Source organism: Nematostella vectensis, chromosome 14 (genome assembly GCF_932526225.1).
Source record: "Nematostella vectensis chromosome 14, jaNemVect1.1, whole genome shotgun sequence".
Lineage (NCBI taxonomy): Eukaryota > Metazoa > Cnidaria > Anthozoa > Actiniaria > Edwardsiidae > Nematostella > Nematostella vectensis.
This window is the reverse complement of record NC_064047.1, coordinates 8,644,345-8,651,401: the sequence shown is the minus strand read 5'-3', so window position 1 is coordinate 8,651,401 and position 7,057 is coordinate 8,644,345.

Sequence of the window (7,057 nt, the reverse complement as noted above, 5' to 3'; positions counted from 1 at the left end):
ATTTATATAAGATGCTGTCCTAGCTGTGTGATATTTGTGTTGTATAGTGTGGACCTGGCATAGGCACATCTCCCTGTGAGCTGAAGCTGTATAGATGTGATCCATAAGGTGCTGTCTAGTCCAGACCTGGGACTCTCTTTGCGCTCGACATTCTGGCTCGCGTGAAAGAGGGTCCAGTATTTATTGCATGCGCATGCGCGAACATGTACCAACCAGCGATCTCCATGGCAAAAGTTGAAATACGAGCGCGCGCAATAACGGACGAGCCTAAGGAGGGTCGGTTCCCGCTAGACCTTGTCGAGTGCAGAGCTCCGAAAATCGATCATCGCTAAGTTGAAAAGAATGTTTTGTACATGTGAAGGAATATCAGCGAACTGGTTGGGATTTGTTTTCTATAAAAACGCGATAAAATGTGATTGAAAATAAAATTCCAAAAAAGCGCGCGCTCGTTTGAAATGACGATATTGCCTAAAGCGCGCGCGTGAAAATAACGAAAACGGAAAAGCTCTTTGATTGATATATTTTCCAGACTCTAATTATCATCTATCCTGTCCCCAGAAAAGATTGCCAATCGAGTATTTACCCACGACCAAAATCAGCGTATTATTTCTGAAATAAACCCTCGCTTGTCCCTTTCGCAGCCATCATGAACTAAGCAGCCAGGCCACACCGCATATATGCGGTGTATTTTCGCGCATGCAATAAATACTGGACCCTCTTTTACGCGAGCCAGAATGTCGAGCGCAAAGAGAGTCCCAGGTCTGGACTAGGTGCTGTCCTGTCTGTGTGATATTTATATAGAATAGTGTGTCATAGTTTCATCTTCCTGAGCTGTATGGATGTGATCCATAAGGTGCTGTCCTGTCTGACTGACATTTGTATAGTATAGTGTGGACCTGGCATAAGCACATGTAATAGCTCGGTCAGGATAGGGTTTGGTGGCCCATAGACAAAGAATTACAATGAAGTTGGGACGTTTAAAAATATAATTCACTCGCTTTCGACATCGGGTTCAAGTCTAAATCTGATACACCCAGCATCGTAATACTAGCGACCTAACTTACATACAATCATCAACTTAATCTCTTAATCTGTTCCGCTACATCACGCACACATCACTACATTCTCCCCCCTGATGAGGAAGGGCGTCTAGAGTCAATAAAACAAAACTTGTGTCATTTTTTTTCCTTTTTTTTTGCTATGGCAAAATTGTGATACCATAGTTCAGTGTCGATACTTGCTGTGACCACACTGGGTCGCAAATGAGGCGAGCAGGAGGTCTCACTACCCTCCTCGGCCGAAGTCTGTCTGGACGCTTCTCAGCTGCTTCCCCTCCTGACTCTGACTCCTGAACATCATTGTCATATTCTTGTAGAATGTGCACCTCCGGCTCTTCACCTTCTGCATCCATGGTAAACGGAACCGCTAACGGATTGAGTTCAGTCGCGACGAAGTCCGACCAGGAGCTACCTGAGTCGCTAGCAGAGCTTTCCGTGTCATCCTCCTGCTGTCTGCGGGGAATCTTTCCGCCGGTGTTGCTGTCTGGGTTCGGGGCCTGCCCGCTCCGCTCGATAGGGCAGTAGGATGTTGCGGTGGAGGACTCTGCTCCTGTTGTACTACTAATATTTGAAAAATAATTTGCCAACGCTTAAATCTTTACTTACAAACTCATAATATATTATACAGCAATCAGTTTGGATTCCGCCCTAAACACTCAACAACTCATGCTGTACTAAGCGTTGTTGACAAAATACAGAAAGCCATAGAATTGGGCCAATTTTCGTGCGGACTTTTCCTTGACCTTAGTAAAGCTTTTGATACTGTAGACCACTCGATTCTTTTACGCAAACTCGAACATGGAATTCGTGGCATCGCGTATGACTGGTTTTCTTCCTACCTTACAAATCGAAAACAGTTCACACAAATTGGAAGCAGCAAATCTTCACTGAGCTCCATCTCCTACGGAGTTCCCCAAGGGTCTGTGCTTGGTCCGGTTCTTTTTCTACTATACATTAACGACTTTAACAACTCCTCCCAAACCCTAGACTTTAACATATTTGCAGATGATTCCAAAGTGTTCTATTCAAACAAAAACCTAACCTAGGTTCTACCGTGAATTACGAACTAAAACATATATCGTGGCTCTGTGCTAATAAACTCTCTCTAAATATAGATAAAACTAACTTTGTGTTATTCCATCCTTCTCAGAGGAAAGTAACTCATCCTATAAAACTAAAGATAAACAATAAACCAATCAAATCAGAAAAATACATCAAATATTTAGGAATAATGATTGATTCACATCTTAACTGGAAATGCCACATAACGGAGCTTTGCAAAAAACTTAAACGTAATCTAGGAGCACTCTCAAAGATACGTTACTTTGTCAATATTAACATTTTGAAATAACTATATTATTCACTTGTTTTCCCCCATATAACTTACGGAATTTTAGTATGGGGCAACACCTATAGTACAACACTAAAACCTCTCTTTTTAATGCAAAAACGTGCGATACGAATTATGACTTTTTCTAAATTCGATGCCCCATCTTCCCCCATCTTCAAACAACTAGGACTTCTCAAGGTTAAAGATATAGTTTACTTCCACACAGCGCTATTTATGTACCAATACCACTCTGGAACTCTCCCCACAACTTTTGACTCTTACTTTCATATAATTTCCCACAAATACAACACCCGACTTTCTGCCAAATCTAGTTACACCCTACCTAAAGCACGAACCAACTACGGGAAATTCAACATCCGATTTAGAGGTGTACAAATTTGGAACGAACTCACCAAAAATGACAAAGACCTAAATATGAAATCCTTCAAAAAAAAATATCAGACGACATGGTCGCCACCTATTAACCCACTCACATCTTCACCTGTAACCCATACTATCACCTAATTCTTGGCCATATATTCCTTCCTTCCTTTTGTTTTTGTTTCCGCTCTGCTTGTACCAGCTTGTATTCTTGTCGTATCCTTGTTGTATCCTTGTCGTGTCTCTATATTTGTGTTTTTCTCGTACGTTCTTGCTTATGCACACAGCCTCCAGATCTCCAAACTAGGATTTTTCCCTAACATTTAAGTGCACCCTAGCCCGTTTAGCTCTAAAGCTATTCTAGGCTGCCCGCACCGAAGTATTGTCCCCCCTTGGTATGCAACTCTAGGGTTTTTTTTTCCTCTCCCTCTCAATAAATATATGAATATAAAAAGAAAAAAAAATGAAAAAGAAGAGTAATATTATATCTCTAATGAAAAAAAAAACCTATGTATTACTTAATTTTGTGTGCAAATAAAAGATGTTTGTTGTTTTGTTGTTGTTGTTACTACGTACACCGGCTGCTCCTCAGAGCGGCGAACGACTCGATATGGGACATCCTCCCATCGATCCTGCAGTCTGGCTTGCCTCTTGTGCTGAGGTTTCTCAACAGAACTCTGTCCCCAGGCTGGAGAGCGAGGTCTTCACTTAGTGCATCATACCGGCGCTTATTAGCCTCGGCTTTCTTTTCTATCTCCTGTTGTGCTCGAGAATATGCATCTGTCAGCTTGCCGCGGAGGTTCTCTATATATGCAGCGTACGGCTGTGGGTCATGTACGGGGTCCGGGCCAAGAGTCACATCCTGGGGTAGTCTTGGGTTCCTCCCGAACATGAGATATGACGGTGAGTATCTCGTAGTTTAGTGTTTGGTAGCGTTATAAGCATACGTATACGTGAGCGTCACATAACACTTGCAACTCATCGAGGGAAAACACTTCCGGTTGTGCTCCAACAGGTAGCAGCCTGTCTAAGAATGGTCGTAAAAAGTCCTCTCTGCTCGCCTCTGGTGGAGAGCATGATTTGTCTGCTTGCGGCATCCTGGACAAACCGTCGGCGTCCCCGCACGATTTTCCTGGCCGATAGCTGATAGTGAAATCAAATGAAGAAAGTGCAGAAAGCCAACAATAACCACTAGCACTAAGCTTGGCACTCGTCAGTAGGTAGGTCAGCGGGTTACTATCTGTTATCACATGAAACTGGCGTCCGTACAAGTAGTCGTGGAATTGCTCTGTCACGGCCCACTTTAGCGCAAGGAATTCACGACGGTACGCGCAGTATCTCCTTTCTGCTGCTGACAACGACCTACTGCCATACGCAATTACCCTTGGAATACCATCTTCTTGGAGCTGATACAGAGCTGCTCCAAGGCCCTCGCCAGAAGCGTCCTTATGCAGCACAAAAGGCTTATTAAAATCAGGGAAGGCGAGGACTGCGCTAGAGCAAAGCCTGTCGATTACGCATTCAAACGCGCCCTGACATTCCGCTGTCCAGACAAACTGGCGCTTCGTTCCTGCCTCTTCCCGTAACCGCTCGTTGAGAGGTTCGGCGATAACCGAGAAACGTTCAACAAAGGTACGGTAGTATCCGGCAAAACCAAGGAAGGTCTGCAAGTCCTTAGCATTGGTTAGAGGGTGTTGACGCCACTCCTCCAAAGCTTCTACCTTCTTTGGATCTGGCTTGACCCCCTCTCTTGTGACCACATGTCCCAAATAGGTAAGTTCCGTCTGAAAAAGCTTGCATTTAGAGGGCTTAAGCTTCAGACCAAACTCACTTAAACGCTGAAGTACCGCCTCCAGGCGATGAAGCATTTCTTCAAAAGTTCTTGCGAACACAATCACGTCGTCCAGGTATGCCAAACAGATGTTCAGGTTAAGCCCCGTTAAACAACGTTCCATTAGACGTTGGAATGTTGCTGGACTGTTGGTTAATCCAAATGGCATCCTGTTGAACTCGAACATTCCAAAAGGCGTGGTCATCGCTGTCTTAGACTTGTCCTCTTCTTCTACCTCGACCTGAAGATACCCACTCTGCAAGTCCAATGAACAAAACGATTGCGCCCCTTGTAACGACTCCAGGGTTTCTGTAATACGCGGGATCGGGTAAGAGTCCCTGACCGTCTTCGCATTAAGCTGCCGAAAGTCTACACATACGCGCAAAGCTCCATCTTTCTTCCGGACAAGGACAACCGGTGAGGCATATGGGCTATTAGACTCGCGTATCGTACCCGATTCTAGCAAATCCTCGATTGCAGATCTAACCTCTTCAAGCTGTCCAGGGGGTACGCGCCGATGGGGTTGCCGAACCGGGATATCGTCAGTCAATTTAATAGTATGCTTCACTGCGTCAGTCCTGCCCAAATCCTTATCGTGCATTGCAAAGGTGTGAGACATTTTGTTTATCAACGATTGCACCCTAGCCTTTTGTGCAGGCGACAAAGGAGTATCCGACAGGTCGACCTCTATCACTGTAGTTGACCCGTGGTCGCCTACCGTACGGTGTTCCACCACTCCTTGTACCACCTGTGCACTAGCAATAGCTGCTTTACGGGGAATAGTGATTGGCTGCGTAGAGTTGTTTGTCAACTCTACTGGCACACGACACTTGGTTCCCTTCCCAGGTATAAGCTAATTAGGCTAGGCGTAGCCGATAGTCCCATAGAGTTTGACCTGCCAGCCCCTGTCTCAATCAAGACTTTCACATTACATCCTGGCATAGACGGGGCAACTCCCCAAATGCACACAGTTTCTTGAGGCCCCACTTTTATGGAATGTCGTGACGCGCTCCTTATTGTCATCCTACCGCCTGTTTCCTCACCGAAAACTTTAGCGAATTGTTTTAAAGAACGATAAACACACATCCACGTTGCCGAAATCCTTTCGTTTCGTGGGAACAATTTTCCTTGTGCCATCTGACAGCTCCGCCTACATCTAAGTGACAAATTAGTGCCGATCACAAAAGGCACACGCGAATTGTACTCATTATCAGGTACCACTAGTGCCAGTGTCTCAAACGTCTCATTAGTCCCAATTTCTTCTACAGGAAAAATAAAATTCCACCGATATGTAGCCTATAAATGGTACATCCTGGCCACCGGCGCCAACAACACGTATCAGATCACTTATTGGTCTCACAGCACGATGCAACAAATAGCGTTTGTAGAATGATTCGGAAACCGATGTTACCTGACTGCCTGTGTCGAGCAGCGCCAAGCCAGCATTGCCATCTGCAAAGGCTACACACTCATTTGCTTCGCCGACTAGGTCGCTTGATAATTCTCGGTTACTAATTCCAACAGGTGGGGGACTGTCCGAATTGTTTAAGACCTCTGATTGCCCCATGGCAGAGGCCTCTGTCCGTTTCCCTGGTTAACGAACTGCCGAGGCGGTCTGTTTCCCTGGTTACGGAACTGCGGGGGGGTTCTGCAGCCAATAGCCACGTGACCCCGTTCTCCACAGTTGTAGCAGGTCGGGCGGTCGCCACTAGGCTCTTGAGCCCGCCGCCCTCTCGCGATAGGGGCTCGTCCCACGTCAGAATCCAGCGGAGCACTCTCATCGGCCCCAGGCCCCCGCTCCAGGGTTTCCTTAAGGACTCCTCTAACCTCTCTAGAGAAAGCTGCGCAGATTTCTGCTATCCATTCTGGTTTTTCTTTCTTGGTGCTTTCCCGGGCTTCCTGTGGTTCGGCCTTGACGGTAACATTGGATCGGGCCACGCGTTTTGGGGCCTGGGTAGAGGAGAGCTCTTTTTCTCCGTATCGAGCTGCAGTGATAAGCTCAGAAAAGCTTTTGCACGCGTCTTTACGGTGTCTTGCTTTGTCTTTGATCTCAGAATGCAAGCCTGCCCAGAACAGCATACGCAGTTGCCTCTCAACGGCGCTTTCGTCCGGCAAGAGTTCTGTATTCCTTACGTAAGCGAGCCTCACGTGGTTGTCGAGGCGCGAGGCAAAACACGCTACTTCTTCCCCTTCTTTCTGCTTAAAAGTATAAGCTTCTGCTAAAAGCTCGTCCCCTGTGGCCTTCAGCGCGTCGCTGTAGAATTGATCGAGGGTTTCCAACAGCGCTTCACACGATGCGTCGACCCCTAATCCCACGAGTTTGGTTTTCGCTTCCCCCTGTAGTGAACGGCGGATTTGTTCGGAAATCACCTCCGTCGCATAAAGGCCGCCTCGAACGGTGCTCCCGACTTCGAATCTCCACACTCTGTATGAAACGCCTTTCTCCTTATTCATGCT